General features: G+C 42.7%; 1 protein-coding gene across 4 annotated transcripts in view; it reads right to left on the bottom strand.

Annotated features, from left to right (window-relative positions):
- Window positions 1-26,568, bottom strand: part of HMGCLL1 (3-hydroxy-3-methylglutaryl-CoA lyase like 1) — a 696,896-nt gene that overhangs the window by 135,994 nt on the left and 534,334 nt on the right. The window lies entirely within an intron of this gene.

Genomic DNA, 26,568 nt, shown 5'->3' on the forward strand with positions numbered 1-26,568 from the left:
GGATTCAGCAGCAGTACTTCCCCCATAATGCCCACATTTTCACATGTTGTTCCGCATTCCACGTGTTCCACCCCCTTTTTTGGTGTGTGCGCTGCCCTGTGTGTGCCTTCACTGGCCGTCTCAGGCACAGCCTTCGGGATGTCGCAATGACGTCTGCACCACACGCAGATTTAGCGCAGATCTCAGGTAAGCCATGCACAGCACCTTCCATGAATCGACAAACGGCTGCGTGCGTGGCTTTTGCAGGCGTGCGCTGTGATTTTTATGCTTGCACCCCCATTTTCAGCGCACATTAATTCCATGAATTACCCTGTATGTGTGAGGTTTAACTGTACTGTTTGGAAACTTAGGATGGAATAGAATGCATATTAGTAAATCACGAGATTATGGCATTTTCACAAACTTCAATGGAACAGGGCATGACTACATCATAGATCAGTATACCTAACTATCATCCAGACAACTATGGTGCTAAGCAAGTTTCTCTCTTGCCTGTGTTCAGGGAAAATGACAGACTTACCCAATGCTAGCCAACAGGTGTTCCAACTAGGGCTGTGGGACTTCACCTTCACATATTTTGGAAGTTTGCCGCAATGCTTTGCAAATTCATGGGGTTGCAAAAGCTTTAATATACATAAATCCATGGACAGACCACCAGGTCGTCCCATTGTTTCAGGGGTGGGTTCAGTATTAGAACCTTTATCTAAACTGGCTGACAAATATCTGAAACCATACGTCTTAACCATGTATTCTTACATACAAGATACCACTGATGTCATCAATTGTGTTGAAAATATGAGTTTTGATTCTAGTACCCAACTGTTAGCAAGTATGGATATAGTAGCATTATATACCTGCATCCCGCAGAAAGAAACCTTGGAAGTTTTAGAAGAGGTGTTATTGACTAAAATAACTTCAGGCTCTACAGCAAACAGCTTTGTACTTTGGTGCGCAGAATTAGCATTAACAGAAAACTATTTTTGTTTCAACAAGAGACTGTATCACCAAATTCACAGGACGGCCATGGGCTCTCCAGTGGCTCCGACTGCAGCAAACCTGTATGTGGAACACTTTGAAATGACACACATTTATCAGTCTACCAATCCATTTTTTTCAAAGATAGCACTTTGGCAAAGATTTATAGACGACATCCTTATTGTCTGGGACGGGACAGAGGAATCATTTGTTGAATTTTGCGAATGGGTCAACCAGCGCAATCAATTTCTGAAATTTACATCAACTCATAGTAAAGAGAGGATTGACTTTTTTGACATTACAATAACAGTAGAACCCCAGGAGAAAGTGTTAAAGGTCTGTCCATTCCATAAACCAACTGATAGGAATGCCTTACTTAGAGTTGCCAGCCTAGACACACACGCGAAAATTTCCCCTTTGGACAATTTTTGCATTTGAAATGGAGTAGTACATTAAATAGTACTTTCCTTGAAGAAGCAGAGAAATTGAAATGGAAATTGCATGAGAGAAACTACCTAAAAGAATAGTGAAACGAACCTTCATGATGTCCAAGAATAATAACAGGGAAGCCCTGTTGGAATATCGCCATAAGCCAATGGCTAAAAATTACATTGGGCCTCATTACGAGTCCGGCGGTAACCGTGCCTGAAATTCCGGCAGGTTACCGCCGGACTCATATTACCATTCCGCCTCCGTGATTCCCGGAATTACCAGAGCATTACGACCCCGGTGACCCAGGAATTCCGGAGGCGGAATTCGGTAAACCCCCATTCCCATTGAGCCTCATAGGACTCAATGGGAATGGGGAAGTGGAAACACCGGCACCATCTCGTGATGGTGCCGGTGTTTCCACGTCCACCTGCAGGCAGGTGGTGTTCAACCCGCCAGGTCAGACCTGGCGGGAATGACACCTCTGCCTGCAGGACTCAAGATCACCCGGTATGGAAACAACGGTGGCGGCGGGTTTACTGCCACTGTTATTTCCATACCGGGTGACTCGTAATGAGGCTCATTGTCTTTGTGAGTACTTTTTGCTCAAGAACAAACCAAATAACAAAGATAATTAAGAAAAACTGGCATATTTAAACAGATGGCGAATGTCCACTGAACATGCCTATATGTGCTTATAAGAGAGCACCCAATCTTAAAGAGCTACTAACAAGAAATGATATATCCTTGAAAATAACTTCCCAAAGAAGTGTTACAGAATCTTGGGGACTTCCTACATTAACAGGATACTCGCCTTGCGGTCAATGTACCAATTGCAAATTCACTCAACGAACCAAAAAGGTTGATCTAGCGTTAACTAGACTGTTGATCAAAAAACAATTCACAAATTGCAATTCAGCAAACGTGGTGTATGCCATCTGGTGCAAGTGCCCCAAGTTATACATAGGGATGACAGAACGAAAAATTCAATTTCGCATCAGTGAAGACAGAAGCTGTATAAAAAAGAAAAATCTCTCAGCACCTTTGGTAGGCCATTTTATCACGATGGGTCACAGTGCAGAAGATCTTAAATGGACCATTTTATGGCAACTTGAATATGCAAGTGATGCCAATACTTGCAAACCTTTTTTGAAAGAACAATGGCTTATTTTCATAACAGAATCCTTTGAATCAGAACTGAATGAACAGGTCGATTGGAAGCATAATACCTAATTTTCTACATCACTCTCTATTATGCTGGAGTCAGGTTAAAGTGGGGCTCCCCCGTTCCCCTTTTCCCTTGTTATAGACCAACTAAATCAGTAACAGTAACATCAGATTTATATTAAATTGGTAGGGCCTCGTGTTGCCCAGGTGAACCGATTCTGTATATATACATTGGACCTACACGTATGATATAGGTATTTAAGAATTAAATATGTAAATTAACTCCCCCTCTTTGGGCCGTTTGGAGAAATCTTTCTTTGTTTCTCATCAAAACACACAGAATTGCCATCTTTCCACTTACCCCATTTTTTTGTCGTCAAACTTGAGAAAGTTAGAGGCTCTGTATAGGGTCCCACGTCAAAATGGTGGGCGGGGCGTGTTGCCGATAACCGTGACACGTGAGCCATCACGTGATTGAATGCGACCATGATGCGGGAGCTCATGTGATATGACGCGATGCTAGTTTCCGGGTAGAGGCGCTTACATTCACACCAGAAGTAGGTGTCAAGGAGGGAAGCAAGACGTACAATTATTCTCCGCGTAGGAAAGCAGAGACGTGGTAAGTGACCTATTTCACCTTATCCATGTACGCTCTAGATGGTTAACTCGTGTTGTGGCCACATTTAGGTCTGTAATAACACGGTTCGGGTGATCCGTTCTAATTAATTTCAGAAATGCATTTTTGGAGTTGGCAATAATGATCTACACACATGCGCGCAATATTAGAACGGGCTGGTTGACAATCAAGTGTCAGTGACTGATACAGCATATGACTACTTGAAGGTGTTTTGCCTATTTTAGGCACTGTCCACTCTAAATAGCAATTGGACATTAGTGTTTGAGCTAGATTATGGTCAGTTTTACCTGATCTCTTGCGCTCTTTTTATAGCACTTTGAAGATAATGTTGTTGGTCTATAAACATGACTACAGTTTTTAGGGTACTTTTGGTTCCCTGATAAAGTTCTAGAAGTGAAGCTAATTAATCTATGAACGAAACATGTTGGGTTTTGTAAGGCAGCATAAATAGTAGTGGTACCAGACAATAATTTATTGAGTTTTTGTGTTCAGCCTAGTAGCATATATTGGGGTAGAAAATTACTTAGACTAATAACTAAGATTAGTATTCCTGGAATACCTTCTGATTAAAGGATTCCAAGAAGCTACTTACCATTGCTTTGTTTTGCACATTGTTTGGGATATTGTCTGTCACAAATTGTATTTATTAGATTTGTACAGGCAGTGAAGTGTCTCTGGGGTGTTAGAGGTACATCTATATAGTTTTTTAAACATTTTTTGTACTGTTGGTTTTTAGAAAATGTGCACAAGATTTTACACATTTTTTATGTTTGATGTATGTTTATGAGATGATAGTAAATGTTTTGATATGTTAATAAATTGAACAATATATTTTTTCATCATCTTTTGGTCCATGGACCGGGCTTTGTAGTGAATAAGAAAGTTGACATAGGAGAGAGACGGCTGGATTCCATAGTTGTATATTGTCTATAAGGTTTGAGATGGAGTAGAATCCAGACGTCGGTAGGCCACTCCACTTATCTTTTATTGTTAGATGTTGCAAATGCTTTATGCACAACCATAAATGCTGGCAAAGCAGGTTCTGCACGTATATACATATCCAAATGCAAATATTAGCATGATAAACAGTGTTCTGGAGGTGGCACAACTTTCCCTTTCTCAAACAGTTGTAACCGAAGAACAAATTCTGCTAATGTAACCCATGGAACAAAGGACACGGAGTAAGAAAATAATTCCTGCAAAGCACTGTTTGCTAAAAATAGTTGTCTCAAATTCCTTCCAAGGTCAAAAAGAGATTTAGAGTACCAAGATATGCCCTGTAGCATGCATCCTCGAAGGTTCCCCTTCCACTTGCTGTGTTTCGCTTGTGTCTCCCTTGAGACTGACTACATTCTTTAAGAGTACTTTGTCATGCTTTCTTATCTTCACATTTGTTCCATTCTGAAACACAGCTAATTACTAATTACATGTATTTCAAACAGTTTGTGAGTTATTGGTGAACTCTTTTTACCTGTATACCAACTTTTGGTGCGTGGGGATAGCTGTCACAAAAGTGATGATTTCATTTTGTCTTGCCTTTGGAATATATGCTTTATGGGTAGACAGTGTAAAGCATGACAGAGGAGGCTGATGGAGCTGGCCAAAGACAGATAGGGCCGGGGGAGTACCAGGAATGGGCAGTTGTGGAATATGATTTGGAGCTACTGGAACTGGAAGACATTTATTTTGTATTTTCGTTCATTTCTTTCTTAATTGTTCTGGGTATGCTAGCCACTTCAATGCAAGGCCCATTCACGAGGAAGCGTAGGGAATGACTGGACGCTCGAAAATATAAGTAGAAAATAATGTCTTATATAGTTTTAGAATGTTTTTATGATGTCAAAGAAATATAATGTAAATCATTTACTTTTAATTTGAATTAGGCAAGTTTCTAAAAATGTATATGTGTATAAACATATATTTGTTTGTGTGTGTGTGTGTGTGGGTGTGTGTGTGTCTGTGTGTGTGAGAAGTGTGTGTGTGTGTATAACACATCTGCTGTTTTGCAATTTGTATTTTTTTGTGATTTGCTTGTCAATGAAATATAAAAAAGTAAATGTTTTGTTTTACATTTATTATGAATTATTAATGTTGTATTTGTTTATTAATACACATATGTGTGAATATTATAATTGTGCATTATAAATACTTTGTTCTGTGTATCACTATTTTTAATAGGTTGATTATTACCGAGGATTATTACTAATATGTTGTCCCTACAGTATCATAAGTGAATGAATACACTTTTTATTCAACTTTATTATTATTTCTAATCGATATCATGTTTTATCATTGTGATATTTTACTTGAATTACTGCATGATTGTATTCCAATTGATCATTATTTTCTTGATCAATAATATTTTTTCTCACTGATATTTCAATTGTAGATTTCAAAAAGTCTTTACCATAATTATTATTTCTGATTAATATTAAAACATTTTCATTGTGATATTTTTCATGAATAACTACATTTTGTATTGAACTTGATTATTATAATTATATCTGATCACTAGCGGCAATTGTGAATAACTAAAAACAGTCATATTATTATTATTATTATTATTATTATTATTATTATTATTATTATTGAAATAATAATATTATTATTATTTCTGATGAATATTAATGATTCCACTGTTTTTCATGAATTGCTGCTTTTATTCACATTGATTTCTGTAGTTTCCAATCAATAATACTTTTTGTCACTGTGATATTTTATTCATTATTACACGTTTTATTCACATTTATTATTCACATTTATTGTCATTTTTTCAGAACCAATATTATTTTATTATTTTTTGTTCCAGCGTACATTTTGTTTTAACCATGTATAATAACTAATTTTGTTTTCACTTTGATGTTTTCATTAGTTCATTATTTTTGAACATATAATAGGTGCAATTGAGGACTGGAGTGGGTTAATTGAGTGGGTGTATTAAAGAAACACAAGGTATTTTGTCACTAAAATAGGAAAATACAGCACAAGAGTAATGATTTTGCAATGATTGATGCATCAAAAGTAAGAAAGAAGATACAATCCTGAGACTCTGCCAACATTTGCAAAATTAAAAGAAGTCGTGGACAATGAGCACGCACTTCATGAAATTGGCAGAATCAGCAATGTGTGCATTTCGGTTTTAAAGCAACTATTGTTCAAAGCAGGTCAGGCAGCCCAGTCAGAGTCATAGGCATACACATTTATAAACAGGTTTAATTACAATATGGATAATATATGTTTGATAATGTTTGCTTTTCCTCTCTAAACCTTGAACTCTGCAAATTTAAATAGGTTAAGGCATTGCATGTGTGCATATAATGTGTGTATGTTTACATAATGTGTTTCTCTTCCATACAGGTAGACCAACCAATCAATATATTCAATTGCCTGAGAGGCCATACCATCTGCAAAAAAACTCAAAAGAATCAAAATCGTGCAAACAAAAAAGTTTCTACATTGTCCAAGAAAACTAGCATTGTGGCTCAGTATGGGATCAAACCTTCTTCCTTTCTTTCTTTCTTTCTTTCTTTCTTTCTTTCTTTCTTTCTTTCTTTCTTTCTTTCTTTCTTTCTTTCTTTCTTTCTGGTAGCTCGCTAGCTTTGGGCGCAGAGACAAGAACACGGAAGACAGAAAAATAGGCAGAACATATAACACAGGACATTAAAATAATAAAAGAGCTGAAAGGATTGGATTCTTGGTTTTACTTAAAAATGTGTGTTCTCAATAGTTTGCGAAAACATTGATAGTTTGATTCCAACCTTAGCTGAACTGGGAGGTTGTTTCATATGCCAGCCACTGATACGGGGAAGGATTTACCTGCACCGTTTTTGTGTCTGAAACAGACCACAGCAATGAAGCCTTGATCCGCCGATCTTAGCTTTCTGATGGGCGCGTATGGAATGAGTTTGGATTTAAGGTATGCGGGGGTTTACCAAAAATGCATCTGTGTGTCAGTGTAAGAGATTTAAACTGGACCCTTTCCTCAATTTTTAACCAATGCAGTTCATATGAAAATGATAGCACTCTGTGCTGACTATGATCTCAATGCATCATCATATTTGAATGATAGTAACATTGCTGCTGTTAGCCTTGGGAGCAGAAGCACGACTGAGGAGCAATATAATCATAACACAGTGCAAAGAGCATATGTGCACGCATCAGTGCCATGTTTTGCCCAAGAAAAAGAAATTAAGCCAGAGAAGGCAAGTCGTCCAAGTATGACTGGGGAGAAGTGGCAAAAACAGACTACAGTATGACAACCCTACTTTTTTCTACCTTGTACGCTAAAAAATGTTCCAACACCAGCATAAAAAAGTCTAGATCCAGCACCTGGGATTTTTTCACTATTGATAAGGAGAATGATATCATTGCAGTCTGTGCTCTTTACAAAAATCATGTGTGTTGCGGTAAGTTGGACAGAGGTTACTGCCCAGGGGACTGTGGAGTCACTTGGAAATCATGAATCGAGGGGTACTGCATGGTCATCAGGAAAGCAGCAAAAGTGGAGCAGCTGCTAGAACCTCTTCTTGGAGACAATGCTTATGGTCAAGGAAGAAGATGCTGATAGTGAACAAGCTGTCTGAACACCTTAAATTGTAAACATCAAGCACCACGTCCCTTGTACATTCCTTCACGCAGCACAGCAATGGCTCACCTGCTTGATTGTGGTCATCAGAGTGTGTGCCAGGCACCACTGCTGCCAAGTCTGGCAGCACACTTTCACAGTCCAGTACTTAAACAATGATGCATCAAGACTGTTTTCATCAAGTCGAGAAAGTAGCACAGAAACCATGCCATGATGGATTTCTACAATCGGAAGCTGGCCAAAATGTTGGCAATTCCACTCCTGCCATAATCTTTATTGGATCCTGAAACATTCTGTGAATTTGTTCAACTCGTTTGTCAAAACATTACTGAAAAAACACACATATTTTTCAGCAGACTTTCCTTTGCCTCTTGAAAGCAACTGAATTCCATTGGTAGATGGTTCTGAATCAGAAAGCAAGCAACTTTCGACTCCGTTGGATAAAGTCTCAAAATCGTCTGACTCTTCTAACTGTGAATCGATCAAAGTAGTGGGCTGCGGTGTTTCAATCCCCAAGCCAGATGACCCTGCAACCGATAATGGCTGAGTACCACAAAAAAAGGGTTTGGACTAAGGGGGATTCAGAGCACTGGGTCTGATGAAGGAAATAACAGGTCAGATTTTTAGGAATAACCGATCCCACGGTTTTATGTTGTAATGAGAGAGAGGAAGGGTGTCTAGCAGCACTTGAGTTTTAAAGAACAGGTCCTGTTGACCCGGTAGAACACATCATTGAGAGAACAATACCTCTTTTAGCATGGATATGTGGTCAAAGTCAAGAAGATCAACTATTTTATTTAACCCTTTTGGTGGTACCACAATTATTAGCATGGGTTCCATTTTTATCATTTGAATCACATCCCACTAGTGATACCATAAATAAGGAACTCTGGTGGCAACAGTAAATACAGGCACAAGTGATCACAGTTCAAGGGTGTTTATTGAACTTTATAATGGGTGAGATAAACACCTAATCTAAACCTAAATCTAAGATGGGAGCAAGCCGCGACCATCAAATAATAATAAGGCAATCCTAGAGCCATCATGTCAAATAAAAAGGGCATATGATTAAAAAAAAATATTGCCAATCCTGATCACTAAATTACAAAAAAGTGTGAGATAATGTTTACCAGAAAAGAAAGACGTGTTCACAAAAAGAAAGTCAGGACGGTGAGGCTGGGTCTCCCTTCCCCATGTTTGAAGCACAGAAAAGGCGGGACTCTCGAGCACAGCACACTCATTGGCCTCGTCAGCAAGAGGTTCACGGTTCAGTTTAGTGTTATAAAAAACCTTCAGAGGCTAAGTCTCCTTCTAGAAAATGTCTCTTGCCTTAGAAGGATGGCTGATTCAAAGAAACAAAACAGATAAGCAAAATGTTACGTCGGCACTCTCGTATCTTGGGTGATTGCTCTTCAACCCTTGGATCTCCCTCTGCTGGGCTCAGATCCCACCTGTAACTATGACAAAAAAAAACTTTTCACACATTTAGTTCCCACAAACTTTCACTGGTCCATTCAGTAGAACACATCAGAGCAGTTAAGGGCAACTGTCAGGAATGTAGTGGGGTGGTTCATATTCAGTGTAACACAGAGATAACATTCAATAGCAGATTGACCCCACACAGTGTTTTTCTTTTTCAAAAATAGACTTCTGTGTGGAAACATACTTTTCCCTAGGTTTCAGGCAAGTACATGTTGCTAGTGCTAGGAAGAGTTGTCCGATATACATTTCACAAAGTATGGTTGGGTATAATTTTTGGAATGGGCTTGTCACTGGAGATATGTTTTTGTGATAGGCCAACACTTGTCACTGGTTCCCCTGGGTGCACTCCATTGGCATTACCAAAGTGGAGCAGCAAGCAGGAAATTAACTGACCAATGAGTTAAGCACAGAACTGAGAAAAGATGAGCTGTCATGGCTAGATTTGGTGATTTTGAGTGGTAAAGCACTCGTAAGGTGCAGGTGCACACATCCTATTAGTCAGAGAGGAAGACAAAAGTGGACGCCTCAGAGATCGTGCAGAACTGTTACATTTCTCTTTAATCTTGGCTTCCATTAAAATAGGCCATTGCCTGTTTCAATATCAGCACTTCGGGCCTTTGAACACCCCTGACACTATGTGATGGATCCATACAGAGAAGAACAGCAAAGCATATGGGGAATCATCCCAGAAACACTTGCTGATCTCCTTCTCATGCATCCAGGGAAAGGCGGCCGCTATCAGATCCTGACCCTCGTGGTGGTATTATGTGGGAGGATCACATGGGGGGAGGTTCAGGTAGGAAGATTGTGAGAGACTCTAAATAACTTCCCTAGTGATGATACCCTATTGATGGCCTATTGTAGTTGAAAATCCTGAACTGAACATTAGGTACTCAAGTCCCATAATGCTCTAGCTATTGGGACAGGAAGATGGGTTCAGAGGCACAGAACTGTAATATGCATTCTAGTGGTTCTGATGACCCACACATGAGTGGGATTTTTAAATATATAAGGCCCTTCCAGTTGTGGCCCATAAGAAGCAGGACGAATAAGAAGCAGTGGAAGCAGTAGAAGTGGGAGAAAGCTCCAGGAGGCAGAGCCACCGCTGTCGTAGAAGTGGGACACTGTGTCAAACCTGTGGCCAAGGTCGGGCAACCTGTGGAGTGCAAAGAGTCTGCAGTGGCTGGAAGTATAGAAACTAGCTACCCAGAGAGAGAGAGAGAATCTCTCCCAGTCCTGCTGTGTGGCGTGCACAAGTCTGCGACCGGATGAAGGGAGCTCCTGCTGCCAAAGGTGCTAGCTAAGGGAGCAGTTCCAGAGCTTTCAAATGCCTGTGTTTCCCCAATGCAAGAAGGAACAAGAGTGGCGGGTCTGAGGATACACGCAAAGAGCCCAGTGACTTTGACTTTCATGGGTGACCGTGGGGCGCTCTAAAACCAACCACTGGCCCAGACCAAGAGCTTTCAATACCAAACTAATGAATTAAAGCCAATTGGGTGCAGTTCTTCTATTAAGCAAGACAGTGAAAGGAAATATTGCATCTACTATTGTCAAGCCAAAAGGTGACAAGCTGAGTGAAACAGAATATTGTAACCACCATTACCAAAGCCAACAGTGAACAATATTCAAATGAAATGAATGTGATTTACAGAAAGGACGTGTGTTTATAGAAGGAGGTTGTAACAAGCATTGCCTGAGCAAAAAACAGGCAAATAAAGGTAACCAAAGGTGGCAGAATAGAAGCCTTCCTTGTTGTCAATAATCAAGGGGGAGAAGAACACATTTTGCAGTGCCTGCAGTAACTGAATCAGTGTGAAAGACACTGTCAATAAATTAAACAGTTGGTGATATTACTTCCCCCATTGAGAATTAAAGTGTGGAAAGTTGGAAATTAGCCTGACCATATGATGCTGATAGTAGTTACAGGAGTTTCATCCTGACAGACCATTAAAAGTGACATTTAGTGGTTAGTCCCGGCAGGTAGTACTGCAATGTGGTAGAGGTTGTAGTAGAAAGAAAGTGCCACATCCACTGGTCTGCTTGTTGAACTATTGTGAAATCACAATGACAAACTGTGTTGCGAAAGAAGAAGTCTTTTTAGTTTATCAAACAACAGTTTCGTGGACATTTTGACCAGTGCTTTGAGAAGTGAGACATCCCATTTGACAAGAAGAAAGTTGTGTTGCCAAGTGAAAGCCCTATGGAATTAAAAGAACTTTGAGTGATACTTTGGGCCTCATTACGACTCAGGCGGTAAGGGGTTTACGGCGGCGTAAACAGCGCCGACCCTTACCGCCTGATTCCGAGGTCCCTTAGCGCCATGGAGGTTTTCACACCTGCTTTTAGCAGGTGTTAAAATCCATGGCGCTAAGGGACCTTGATGTTAATTACGCCACCGTAATTTACGGTGGCGTAATTAACGCCTTCCCCACTCCCATTATGCCCTATGGGGCAAAAATGGGAATGGGGAAGGGTAAATGGGGATTGGGGACTTACCGCCCCGCCGACCTCGGAATGGGGCGGTAAGTCCGCCAACCACCATGGCGTAAACGTAGTTTACGCCATGGTGGTAAAGGTACGACCCAGGCGGTAACTTACCGCCTGGGTCGTAATGAGGCCCTTTGAGTGGAGCTTGGCCATTGAAAGAACTTGCTCACTTTTGACTTTTCATTGGAAGCATCTTGATTTGATATAGGGGAAAGGGATTCAACCCTGGATACAAAGATGTGTGTTTATAATCGCTCTGTTGCATCTAATACTCCTGCCACACTTCTCTTACACTGACTTTTTTCTTTTACTTTCCCACTCAACTTCCCCACTCACTTTTGCATTCATTCCCTTCTATTTCCTACCAATCCTAGCATTCCACTTGTACACACACACCTTCACTACCAGTACCACTCTCTCTCACAAATCAATACTTCACCTTTCAAGTCTAATCCTTCTCTATTCTTCTCGGCACTGTCATTTCTGCACCCGGTCTCTTGGTCTACCTCTGCCTCCTCTGACATCATCCGAATAATCCACAACTTCCTATCTCCCAGGTCTCAATTTATAATGTACACTTTCGTCCCATTGGCTATCCCAGCCCACTGGCTCCATGAGCCAATGATTCCCTGTTCTCCCCCACCAGGAGGTGGTACAAAGAACAAAAACAGCATCTATACCCCACCCTTTTCTTGCATGCAGGGTCATCAAGGTTCTGCAATAGTGAACCACTGTGGTGAATTATCTTGCTTAAGTCACAATTTGTTTGAGGTTCCTGTAGGACATTCAGATGGCTCCTTTGACAGGGGAACTAGTTTGCGACTCTGTCCTAAGTAAGCAGAGTGAACCTGAAAAGCTTTCCTTTGTTGTCTCTGGTTCATGAAGTGACTCCTCGTTACAATGTTGTTGTCTGTGTTTTTTCCAGTCTCTTATCCTAATGTTGTGAGTTCAGGTTTACAGCACCAGGTTACTCAGGTTAACTTTGGTTTGTCGGCTGATGATTTTTTTCTCTCACAAGGAAAGCTGGGAATTGTAGTTTGTATGGAAATCATATAGAAAGGCTGGCTAGCATGATGCGAGAAAGGGCATTGGGTGATTGTCAGTGGCACACTGACAATCTGGCAATAGCAGAACGGAAAGGGATTGGGGCCCTCCCAACTGCTTCCTTTCCCCTACTATGATCTCCAGACTGCTCTGGCTTCCACTCTGATAGGCCTCCCACCCAAGGTCCTCAGTTTCTCTTGACAAATGAACATTCAATATGAGAGCATGTATAAATGCTGTTATGCAGATGTCTCATTATTAGTTCAGTAAAGATAAATTACTTTGAATCAAGAAATGATTGGAACGTAATCTTCCATGCTGCAAACACATAAGATGAAAATAAGGATTGCATAAATTCTAAATTGACAGGAAAACAACTTCTTAGGAATATATGAATGAGATAAGTGTAATCTGTTCCCTTAATATATCATTTCAAATATCCGAATTACAAGAACACATATAATTTATTGTCCTGATATAGTCTCGTAAGACATGTATCCATTTTCTGGATGCTGTGGGTAACCACAAGAAGGAATCGGACAACTTAGTGACATGGTCAAAAGGAGATTTATTTAAACTAAAAGAAAACTCCTAACTTGCCCTATCGCTATGACAGAAGTCTAAACAAAAAGTGCTTAGTCTGAATCCTAAGTACCTAACTGCCCTTACTACTTTAGAAGAATATCTAACTAAAAAGAAAAGGAAGTCTTGTATTATAGACTTGTTATGCGCTTCTGACTGGCCCACTTGTATTCGACTTCTTCTTAGTCTCACAGTTCTTGCAGATTGGAGTCATAGCTTTAGTATCAAATCCTTTTGAAAAAGTTAACACATATAAATTCGGTCTGGGTTTCCCTCTCCGTTTGATAAGAAAACAGTTTCAGATTTTTTAAACGTTCCAATCCCTGCAGGATGCCTTGAAATTTGACTTCTTTCTTTCCCACCTTCATAGTGTTGGGACTTCCCAAAGTATGGTAGCTCTGTCGTTAAGTTTCTTATTTCTTGGTAAAACTTAGCTTAGGGCTTCTGCCCAGGTGTGGAATACAGCCTCCCATAAATTCATGCACATTGCGGGCATGATACAGAGTGTTTACCTTCCCTTCATTCTGTTTCAACACAGGCCCTGTGCCTGTGCTTCCTGGATACTCTAAGTGGTTGTTTCATCTTGGATAAACCATGTCTGTATCTTTACCACTCTCATTTATTGGGGGCCTGTGCCCGTCTTGTTTCAAATATTTGGTGGCTATTCCGGCTTTGCATCACATTGGTCATATCCCTTTCTCTCTGGATTAGGGAGGCCAGGTGCCCATTATATATCTCACTCGCTTCCTCTCACCATGGAAAAGGCTCTTGTCGGCAGGAACTTGGAACCTCATGCTCCTCTCTTCCTTCGGGTCTCAGCATTGGTTGATGGGCTCTAGGTCCACCACTGCTCTTCAGTGGTCATGCTACCCACAAAGCTGTTTGGCATTCTGTCCTCTCCTTCCCCTTGACCGGAGCTATTTGCTTGGTCAAGGTACCCACCTTTCAGCCCCCAGCAAGCAGGTTTCTCACTTGGCACATCATTGGTGGCTTGATGGCTTGATGTGGCTCTGCCCCTTTAGGATGTCGATGCTTCAGGGCTTGCCTCTGCATAGCACTTGCTTTCCTCCCAGCAGGGGAGTACCTTCTCCATTCATAATTTGTTTTACTCTCATATATAACGTGCTTAATACCGGAGACCAGTTTCTAATTCCGAGACCAGGACTTGAACCTGTGTTGCTATGATAGCTTAGGGGCAATGTGTTTGTCGTGGAAGCAAGACAACACACAGCAACACAGGTTTGAATCCATGTCTCGTTCTTATAAACTGGTCTTTGGTATTAACCGTGTTGTAAAAGAACAATTATATATATATGTCATTAGAATCAATGAAATTATGTCCGTCTTCCTTGTTCATAGCACTCGGGTGACTTCACCATTACCTGAAGCCAATAGAGTCAAGAGAGAATCGTTGTGCATTATAGTTTCAACAGTTTTTTGGACATATATGCAGAAAGGGTGGTTTGGCCAGGGAGTTCCATGCTGGAATGGGAGTTCTTGGCCCTAATAGTGGAGTTACTCCCAATGCAGTCCCACTTGTATTGGCCACTACGCAGGGTCTTGCGTAGCACGCTCACCTCCCTAGCCTCAAAGGGGGTGGCTCCCCTCTGGAGAGAAGGGACAAAGTGTCCAAATTCTTCACATTTTGATTCTTTTTGACTTTCCTCCCCTTGAGGGCAAAGGGACTTTCTCAAGGTCCATACATTTACAATCTGGTGTATTTGATTATAATGATATTCTCTATTCCAGTGGTTTGCAAATAGGTATTTCAAATTCATTTTCTTCATGGATATGATAAGTACCTTAATACGTACATTATGTTTTCTATTCATGCTTTAAAAATATAACTACTGCTATATGAATTGCAGAGATAACATTGTTTGCATTACAGTTGATACATGTGGTTTATTGTTCTTTATTTCCATTAGGTAAAATATTCTCCTTTTGATTATTTATCGAGAATTGGCATATGTTGCAATCTACATCTTTACTCATCATTTGTAAAGACATTGTTGAGTCTTTCATTCTGTATTTACTTTCTGGTTCATCTTGTGGTTTTAGAAAGGCTGGGCTGATTTTGTTTTTTTAGTATGTGGGGTTCTCTTTAAATTATAGAAGGCCTGTTTTATAGATTATTACTGAAATATTTGTCCACTTGCAATATTTTCCAACGTTTAACAAGTATTTTCCTTATGGCATTCAAATCTGTACTGTTACTCCTTATAAATCTTGCTTTTTCTTCCCTATATGTTTCTTTTGATTTGTATGTGTTAGTTTTTCATAGAGAATTTCTTGAGACATTGGGCCTCATTACAACCCTGGCGTTAAGGGGTTAATGGCGCAGTAAAAGGCTGCGGCGCCGTTAAACCCTTAACGCCAGATTCACACTTTAACGCCTGCTTTTTGCAGGTGTTAAAGTCCATCCCGCTAAGGGACCTTGGTGCTAATTACGGCACCGTAAATTACGGTGCCGTAATTAGCGCCTTCCCCATTCCCACTGAGCCCTATGGGCCAAAAATGGGAATGGGGAAGGGGCCATGGTGAATGGGGATTTACCGCCCCGCCAACCTTGGAATGGGGCGGTAAATCCGCCATCCACCATGGTGGAATCCGGCATGGACCATGGTGCTAATAGCACCATGGTCCAACGCCAGGGTTGTAATGAGGCCCATTGTTGGCATTAGCATATGCTTAATTATTTTTCTTATGTGTGCTTTATACGGCAAGATAGCGATAAAAGTGTGCATAAATATATAAACAAACATGACAATCTCAAAATGACCATATACAAGATGAAATCGAATACTTAACAAGTTGTTAAAAACAAATGAGCTGTTTCGGGTTAATTGTACATGAAGATATACAAGCAGCATCTCTCCTTCATTCATTGCTATCATTTGTGACATACGAAGTTCCATAGAAACCTGCGTGCTTGTGGTTATTTCCTGTTTATGCCATTTTGAGCTTGGTAAATCCTTTCTCCATAAACAATCACATATCTAAGACACACATGTTTACCCCTATAGTGGACCCAAATGCAATTAGACTGTTATTAAAACGAGACAGCATGCCAAACATTACAGGAAAACGATTGCATAATGTCCTCAAAGTGTGTGTGCAAAAAATAATGTTAGTACCCAGCGAGTATAAATCAGATTGTAAGAATCAATCTGATTGACCATTGCTGGGGCTTTACCCGACTGGGAATCCCTCCCCCACTATGTTCCTTCATGTCCCTGGTGGGGGTGTGGCAGCCACTTAGCCAATGAGGAGGCTCAGAGCCACCACATGGCTGGAGGCTGCCATCTTCCCCATTGGGGATAGAGGTAAGTGTTTTCCCTCCCCCCAGCCCCCTAATCCAAACAATCCCCTACCTGCCCTCCCAACCCAACAGAACACTTCTGTCCCCAGCGCGTCTGCTCTCGATCAGTGACAGGCCATCATGGAAAGGAAGAAGGGACTACACGTATTCTCTTCTCTCCTTTCCATGGTGGCCATTTTCTTTTTTACTTTTCTTTTAATCGGCGCCATGGAAAGAGAGAAGGGACTAAATGTAGTCCCTTCTCCCATTTCCATGGTGGCCATTATCTTTGTTTACTTTTTAATTTTTTTCAAAGGCTGTCATGGAAACGGAAAACAGACTTTGTTTTCCATTCCCTGACGGCCATTTTATTAAAAAAGAAAATTCTGTTCTGCTTAGAGTTCTGGAACTATGGGCCCCGGGGCATTACCTGACTCGGTAATGCCCCCATGGCTCGGGGCTTATTGCTTAAATAAACACTAAAAGCTTGGAACCTCACACAATAATAATGCCCATTTAGGAATATTAAAAAACTTTGGGCCTCATTACGACCCTGGCGCTAATGGTTTAACGGCGCCGTAAAGAGCGTCGGCGCCGTTAAACCATTAGCGCCTGAGTACAAGGTCCCTTAGCGGGTTGGAGGCTTTAACGCCTGCTTTTTGCAGGCGTTAAAATCCAACCCGCTAAGGGACCTTGGAGCTAATTACGGCAACCGTAATTTACGGTGCCGTAATTAACGCCTTCCCCATCCCCATTATGCCCTATGGGGCAAAATGGGAATGGGGAAGGGCAAATGGTGAATGGGGAATTACCGCCCCCACCAACCTTGTGATGGGGGCGGTAATTCCGCCATCCACCATGCCGGAGACCGGCATGGACCATGGTGCTATTAGCACCATGGTCCAGCGCCTGGGTCGTAATGAGGCCCATTGAAATAAAAACAGTGATTGACACTAAGTAAAATAAGTAGTCCAGAATGATCACAATTACAACAACAACAGCAACAGGTGTGAAGCAAACAATTGTGTTCACCTAAATCATGCGTGTTTTAGAAACATCAAAAGAGTCAAAGCCACATTGGGGGCATCTTAACAAATCAGATACAAAACAGTAGGGAGACATTAAGTAAACCCTACCTCTCTCAATAGTGGTTTCAAAGTATGACTTTTGAGTGTTCTTTGGGATTGATAATTTGCCCACAGCAAGTAGTTCTGTATACCCAATGATGATATTAATGCATGAAGCAGATTGGACGGTTTTGATACTACAGGAGATTCTCTAATCTCAACCAATGTAGGCATGATACTATTCTTTAAAAGAGTGCTTGCACATCAATCCATAAGGTGAGCATCATAAAAATAGGACTGGCTGTTAAAGTTACTTAACTGTTTTTTAATATGAGAGAACCAGGGAATATCTGAAACCCTTGTATTGCTTAGAACGATGTGTATGGTCTTATGTGTGAGGCAGGCTCTCTTATTACTCCAAATGCACAACCAATGCAAGGTTGGTTGCATTGCCAACTAATCCTCCAAAAAAGCAAGATTAGATAAGCATGATTTGGAGCCGATTGTAGAAGGCCTAAAGTTTTTTAAAGAAAATTATTTTAAATAATTTGGAGCTCACCAGCTTTCTCAAAGCCCCAGAGTGAGGACCCACACATTGCTACACCAGCAGCCTTTGTGATGTAAACATTCTTAATCAGGTTGGTGGGTTAACATTTGGACATAAGCATGAATCCTCAAACTCCACCAAGGGTTTGCTGAAACATGTTTGAGTGCTTAATCATGTGTGGGCTACCTGAGAATTTGGACACAAAATGGATTTCCAGATAATCTAATTCAGCACAGACAGGAAGAAGAGAACGAAAGGGGGAATTGGAAGGGATCCAATATAATGAAAACATCCTTATGATCCTTATTATACCAGACAAAGGCAGAAATATAGTAATGAAAATCCACAAAGATTATACAAGTGAAACAAAAAACAACTGGCAGATAAGAATTGCTATGAAACATTGGTATCAAAGCACATTAAGCAAATAACAAATGATGGTCACCATAATTAATATAATGGAATGGAATGGATGCTTTTGACTAATGGATGAGGGCAAACATGTTTATCTCAATGTGAAGGATCCAATATTGGTGAACATATATCAAATTCCTAAAATACAAAAAATGTTTTTAATTTTTCCATTATACAAGCATGCAATTACAGGTAGGTGATCTCTTACAGAACAAACTTCACAATACATTGATATATCGTAATCCAGTGAATAAACAATAGCATCAAACATCAAATACACTAATGATGTGATCAAACAATTATGTTTGAACAACAATAATCAGTTTCTGACACTGGATGTTATTTCAGTATATGCCAGCATCAAACATGATCAAGGAGGTTGGGATTCCAAGATGGCGGCCGAGCCGGGCGGACGTGCGTGAGCGTAGCTCCGTCCCCCAGCTCGGGCCGCAAAAATAAAGCACCACAATCCGAGAGCCCACCGAGGCACCCGAAAAGCCCCTTTCCCCCAGATAGGAAGGAATGTCTCCCTGCGAAGCAGGGAGACATTGCCACGCGCCGGGGCTCGACTCCCGCTGGAATCATCGGATCGGGTGCTCGAGGGAGGTCCATCGGGACCGGGAAATAACAGAAAAGAAGCCTGACGGAGGGAAGAGGACTCCCCGACTAAGCAACCGGCAACGGAGAGAGAGTGGACGTAGAGCGACGCCCGGGCGAACCGCCGGCGAGAGGAGATTCTCCGGGCCCGGACGCAGCACCTTATCCACGGGCGGAGAGAGGAACTTCGGAAGACGAAGTCGCAAGAAGGACGGACATATCGGCGAGACTCATCCCTACTCCAAGTGCCGAGCGAGCCCAGGGAAGAGAGTGAGGAGCCAGCGGCGGGAAGGAGGCGGACTGCAGGGCCTCGGGGGAGACACCGGAGCAACGCACAAATTGAAGGTACAAGGCAGGGGGAAGGCCATATGACAAGCGGGAAGGGGATATCCCCCCATTAGACATTGGCAGTGAGGCCCCACCCCACCGAGCGGAGAAGAGAGAAAGCACACAGAGGAAAAGGGAGAACGGGGAGTGCCCCCCCGAAACATTAAGTGGACAGACAACTCCGTGCCACAACCAAGTCGGAGGGCAATTGGGGGCCCCCACAACAACGGCGGACCCACCCCCCCTCCCGAGCTCAAAACTGGGATCGGTGCACTCCAGGCGGTGTGGGAACGGCCTGGGGAGCGAAGAAGCAGCAGTTGGAAGCACACATAGAAACGGGAGGCCTTCATACAGAGCTAACCCGGAACCCGGCAAGTAACAAGCAACCGGGATCGCAGGATCCCTAGAGAACCGAAGCAGGGACCACGGGGAGAGCCCTCAGACCACCACAAGCACAGATACCTAGCAAATGGACAATCGCTAAGGGAGAACTCGCTAAAGGGAACAAAGAAACGATTCACTAGCCCCAGGAAGCCCCCCAGAGGAATAAACGCGATTGCCCAAAATCAGGAGACCACAGAAGTTAATCACAACTCCGATAGGCCCGGATACGCCGAAGAGAAGACCCAGGCTAGAAACACACGGGAAGAGGCCCAAACACATGTCAAAATCAGAATGAAGAGTGGGTCACAAGCAACGGTGGCGGACAAAGGCGGATCCAGGCAAGATCAAGACCTGACCCAAATCTGGGGATTAGGAAACACAACATCCAAGCGATCAAACAAGCAGAAAAATAAAGGAGGTGGCCCACCGGAACAGACTGAAAGGGCAGACATGGCCTCGAGGGACGATATGAAATCCAGGAATTCCAGGACCAGTTCATCGCAACTACCCAGACGCAATTTGACAATATGAAGGGCGAGCTGAAGCAAGCAGTGCATGAACTAAAAAAGGACATAGAAAACCTCGGGGAGAGAACAGACAATCTGGAAAGGGCAGTCCAGAACACGGACGAGGAAGCACTACAACAAGCTGAAGCACAAGACCGACTCACTCGCTTGGCGCTGGAACTGGAATCCCAATGCAAGGATTTGGAAAATAGGTCAAGAAGATCGAACATCAGAATTAAAAATATGTTGGAAACAGTAGAAGACAAAGATGTCTGCACGGCAGTACAACAAGTGTTTCAAGAAATACTACAGGAGGGATCCGAGGAAGATATCCACATCGACAGGATACATAGAATAGGCTCCCGCAGAACAGGGGATCCCGGATCTCGCCCAAAGGACGTACTAGTAGCCATGACGAGATACACACAAAAATAACAAATTCTTAGGAAGGCCAGAACATTGGGGGCAAATAACAATGAACGGAAAAGAAATCCTGCTGTTCCAAGATCTAGCCCAATCAACTCTCAGAAAAAGAAGAGAAATGAGCCAGATAACAAAAATCCTCTCAGAAAAACAAATTCGATATAAATGGACATTCCCGTTTGGTCTCCTATTCACATGGGAAGAAAGACAATATCGAGTAAGCAATTGCGAGGACGGCCTTAAGATCCAGGGATGCCAGGAACCAGAGACCTCGAACGATAGCGAACCCCGAAGACAAAGAAGATAGCCGAAGGGCTGGCAAACGGAGAAACGGAAAACGAGACTCCAATCCTGCAAACCAGAGAAAAGCTAAGATACCAGAGACATTCCACACGAGAGGGGGCGCTCTCGGAGGGGAAGGCTATAACCGCATAGACAAGATAGCCAAGGCAGGGCGCGAACTCAAGCGCGGCTGCGTCGGGGGATGGCCTTGGAACCCACACCACAAGCGGGGTTTAGGACTCCCTGCGAACTGTTACTCCTGAGTACTTAGAGGGCATGGAGCAAAGGCACTACGCCGGAGCAACCATAGAGCCCAGTGCCCTCCTCAGGGACAATGTTGGGGGGGATAGAGGTGGGAGGAGGGGGGGAAGCGGATGGGAAAGTTCGATGAGGAGAGACTCAAATTCTGGTATTAATGCATGCAACAGAGTCCCACTAGGAGGAAACACAGTGAAGCTACAGACAATGTTAGAGGACTGAACTCACCAGTGAAACGGAAGAAAATAGAACACTTTCTGCACAAAGAAAAATACGACATAATTTCGCTCCAAGAAACCCATATACAGAAAAAAAGGAGAGGACAACTCAGGTTAAGAGGCTACAACCTAGTCCTACAATCAAACGACAAAGGGAAAAAGAAAGGAGTCCTCCTTGCCTTTGCAAACCATTTACAGGTTAGAATTAAAGAGATACAAACAGACAAGGACGGTCGCTATGTATTCGCTATGTATTCGCGAAGGCCCAGATAGATCACCGTCATCTAACCCTAGCCACGTTGTACGCTCCCAACACAGGTCAGGAGGGATTTATTAAAGACAGAATAAACAAATTAGAATCCTTCGTGGAGGGGGAAATAGTCCTGACCGGAGACTTCAACTTGGCATGGAACCACACAGAAGACTGCTCGAACCCCAAAAGCAACCAGCTAGGGTCTCCCTCGCTGAGGCTAAAGAAGGCAATGCAAAACCTAGCTCTAGAGGACGTCTGGAGAAGACTCAAAGGAACGACAGAAGGATACACATACCATTCACATGTACACAATACAAGTTCCAGGATAGACTATATATGGACAACGGGGACCCTAGTCAGGGAAATTCAAGACATCGAAAAAGGTCATATCTCACTTTCAGACCATGCTCCGTTGTGGATCACACTCCCCAAATTCACGAAAAGATCGAACTTATGGAGGTGGACACTCCCTAGAGAAGTGATACAAGATCCAGTGGCAAAAGAATGTATCAGAGAGAAAATGGAGGAATACTTCGAAGTCAACACCACCCCGGATTTCTCCACAAGCACAACATGGGAAGCCTTCAAAGCTGTAACGAGGGGGCATTTAATAGCCTTAAAAGCACAAAAAGATAGGATCACACACAAATGGGAAGAAGAACTGGAAACAAAACTAGAAGAAATAAGAGAAGAAATGACTAAGAACCTATCCAGAAAGATCAAGAGAATATACAGACACATACAGAGCCAAATAGAACTGATCAGAACTAAAAGAGCAGAAACTCAGCTGCTGTACGCAAAACACTGGTACGCAATGAAATCAAATAAAGCAGGCAAATTATTAGCAAGACAATTAAAGGGCAGAAGGCAGGAGCAAATGGTGCAAACCATAAGGGACGAATAAGGGGCAAAGAAAACACAAACAAGAGACTTTAAAGAAGTTGTCCGAAATTTCTACCAGAACCTATATACCTCACACCACCCGAGTGAGCAAGAACAAGAGGCCTTCCTCAAAGACATCAGCCTGCCGACAGTATCCTCTCCCGAAAAAGAGACCCTGGACGCGCCAATAACGTCAGAGGAGGTGAGGAAGGCGATTAGAGATCTTCCAAAGAACAAAGCCCCGGGCCCGGACAGTTACACCGCGGCATTTTACAAAACATATGCGGAAACTCTGATTCCACATCTGACCACCTTATTTAATACCTTCAGGTCACAGAATAACATCACTCCCTCAATGAATGAAGCTAAGATTCTGGTCTTCCATAAAAAGGGGAAAGACCCAGAAAACCCGAGCTCATACCGCCCAATACCCCTAATTAATGTAGACGCCAAACTCTACACAAAGGTTCTAGCGAACCGGCTGGCGCCACTACTCCCCAAACTGATTCACCAGGAACAAGCGGGATTCATCCCTACCAGGAAAACCCACAACAACATAAGAAGATTAATACATCTCATAGAGAAGGCAGGTATCACAAAACTCCCTTCAGCAATAATATTGTTACATGCCGAAAAAGCATTCGACCGAGTCGAATGGACAATGCTATTCGCAACCCTCAAGAAAATGGGAATGGGGAACGACTTTATCAACATTATCAGGGCCATTTACATCGCACCGACCGCCAGGATTGCAGTCAATCAGGAGCTCTCGAATCCCATCAGAATAGGAAAAGGCACGAAACAGGGATGACCCTTGTCGCCCCTGCTCTTCGCAATCTTCCTGGAACCCCTATTGGAAAAAATCAGAGTAACGCCAGAAATAAAGGGATTAGAAATGGGAGGGCAAACACATAAGACAGCAGCTTTCGCCGACAATATGATGATGACCAACACAGAGCCGAGTAGGACGCTCCCGCAGCTAATCCAGCTAATAGATGACTATGGGGAAATATCAGGCCTGAAAGTTAACAAGCAGAAATCGTCTGTAATGGCAATGGCAGGAAACAAAGATGAGATCAACAGGTTAACGAAAGATCTATGTCTTCAAACGGCAGAGGAAGGAGTAAGATACCTGGGAGTGACCCTTACACCTACGACAAGAGATCTGTACTCGGGTAACTACGCAAAGCTCATGGAACAAGTCAAAGCAGACCAGAGCAGATGGAACCCCCTGAAAGTGTCCTGGTGGGGCAGGATAACGGTCATTAAGATGACGATTTTGCCCAGATTACTTTACTACTTCCAAGCACTCCCCATTAGGGTTCCGGGATCCTTCTTTAAGTCACTTACAAAAATAATCACCAAATATATATGGCAAAACAAGACACCGAGACTATCACAGCAGGCGCTCACCGCACAAAAATCAGATGGAGGGATGGGGCTCCCCCACTTCAGGAAGTATTATGAGGCGGCTCAACTGTGGGTACTTCACAAATGGATCACAGATACATCAGATAAATGGTGGATGGCACAGGATCGTGCGGTGGCGAGATCCAACTTGCGCCACCTATTGTGGAAGAGACCGGTACATAGACATCAAAACATTGAGATAAGCGAAGTCATGAGTACCACAATGGAAATATGGGACAGAGCCACCAAAAAAGAAACCCTTACGATAGACCCCGCCCCATTCATCCCAATGTTTGACAACCCGGACTTCCCCCAGGGGTAGAAAAAGGTTCATTCCAGAAGTGGAGGGCTGTAGAGTGCATGAAAGTGGGCGACATGTATGAGGGAGGGCAGATTAGATCATTCACAGACTGCCAGGATCTACTAGGCCTTACTGAGAAGGATAGATATCAGTATGAGCAAATCCCCCACTGGCTCACATCGCCCAGAATTACGAAGGCACTGACAAGAGAACCAACCCACTTTGAGACCTACATACTAACCCAAACGGGAGAAAAGAAATGTGTCTCCTCTCTTTACAAATTCATCAATGTCCAAGAAGAAAACATCACATGGTTTTACATGAAAAAATGGGAAATTACACTAGGAAAACAAATCCCGAGTACGCAATGGATATATTTGTGGTATATAATTCCCAAGTGGACGGGAGCAGTACAAACAAGGGAAGCATGGACCAAAGTGATGGTGCAATGGCACTACACCCCGGAAAGGCTACACAAAATGTTCCCGACAACCCAAGAAACCTGCTGGAGGGGATGTGACGCAGTGGGCACCTGGAGTCATATTTGGTGGGACTGCGGGGAACCACAACAGTTCTGGGCGGAAGTGAATGACAAGATGCAGGAAATGTTCAAGGGAGCGGACAACCTAGAAGAAGAAATTTGGATGTGCGGTATGTGCGCTCCCAGAGATCAAACTCTCAATAAGACACAAAAATGAAACTTTATGGGGTTCCTCATAGCAGCCTGGCTCGCAATAGCACAAAAATGGAAACAAAAGCCCCCCCCAACCACGCAAGAATGGCTCCACAGAATATGGACATATGTAGCGATGGAAAGAATAACGTACAACCTCCAAGGGGATAGAAAGCGATTCGCTACAGACTGGGGAGACACCATAGAATTCCTGCAAAGTGACTACATACTCCAATGGTGCCCACATAACATTTGCATCCTAGCTGAGCCCGAAGCACAAATGGGACACTAAGGACTACAGAGACATTAATATCGGTGAGGAGGGAGGGGGGTGGGAAAGGGAGGTTGGGGGCAATGTTGTGCCCCAATGTTAATGTTTAAGAAATGCCAATAAAAAGTAATTAAAAAAAAACATGATCAAGGAATTGTCCTAGAAAGTAATTTCCTTAAATCAAGATACATTTTGTTTCCTTTATACCAGGCGTGGCCAACCTTTTTGAATGTGGGGCCGAAGCATGAACTCATCCTCACCCAAAGCAGTATATTAAAAAGCGATAATGCGTGACTTTTGACATAATAGCATCACAGGCAGTGATAGCCATGCAGTCCCAAAGATAGCTTTTGGTGTCAGGGGCAGTGATCAAAGGTTAGTTGCTTGTGATTTCTTTCAGTGTGTATGTGTTAATATTTGTTTAAATTAGTGGGGGCGACTGAGTGTATTGAGGGAGCTATAAAGATCTAGGGAGGGTTTGGGATGGGTTACCCCCAAAGAATTTCTTTTCACATATGGGGTTGATATGGTGCATTTTACAGCAGAAAAAGTTACCAAAAAACCATAAGTTTACAATCAGTTCTAAAGGGGAACATGAACATTCCATGTCACCAACAGCAGACAAGAACATTTTACAACACAACATGTTAATGATCAATGTGTCCACAGTGTAAGACAGCATTGTCACTGTCACTGATGTAACTCATTGTCATGCTGATTGTGCCCAGGGTGAGAAGGCAGGCCCTGACCTAGCCCCAGCCCTCCCGGAAACCCTGAGCTTCTGCAGAGCTGCCTGTCCATGTGTAGTGGGAAGCTCCAGCAGGCAGAGCCCAACAGAAGAGGCACATTGTAGCACAGTTCCTTTGTAATAGTGATTAGTTATCCACTGTAGTATAACTCAGTGGCAACCCGCTTATCTTGGAAGAAAGACAACGACGCAAAGCAACACAGGCTCCAATCCCGGGTCCGTGTTTAGAAACTTCTTCGGTTTTGCACGCGTTATACAGTGAATGCTGGCCCTCTTGACTACAGCAGAATTCTGCTACAAGACCAGGGGCTCTGTGTG

This window comes from Ambystoma mexicanum, chromosome 4p, assembly GCF_040938575.1.
Source record: "Ambystoma mexicanum isolate Mex_15411 chromosome 4p, UKY_AmexF1_1, whole genome shotgun sequence".
Classification (NCBI taxonomy): domain Eukaryota; kingdom Metazoa; phylum Chordata; class Amphibia; order Caudata; family Ambystomatidae; genus Ambystoma; species Ambystoma mexicanum.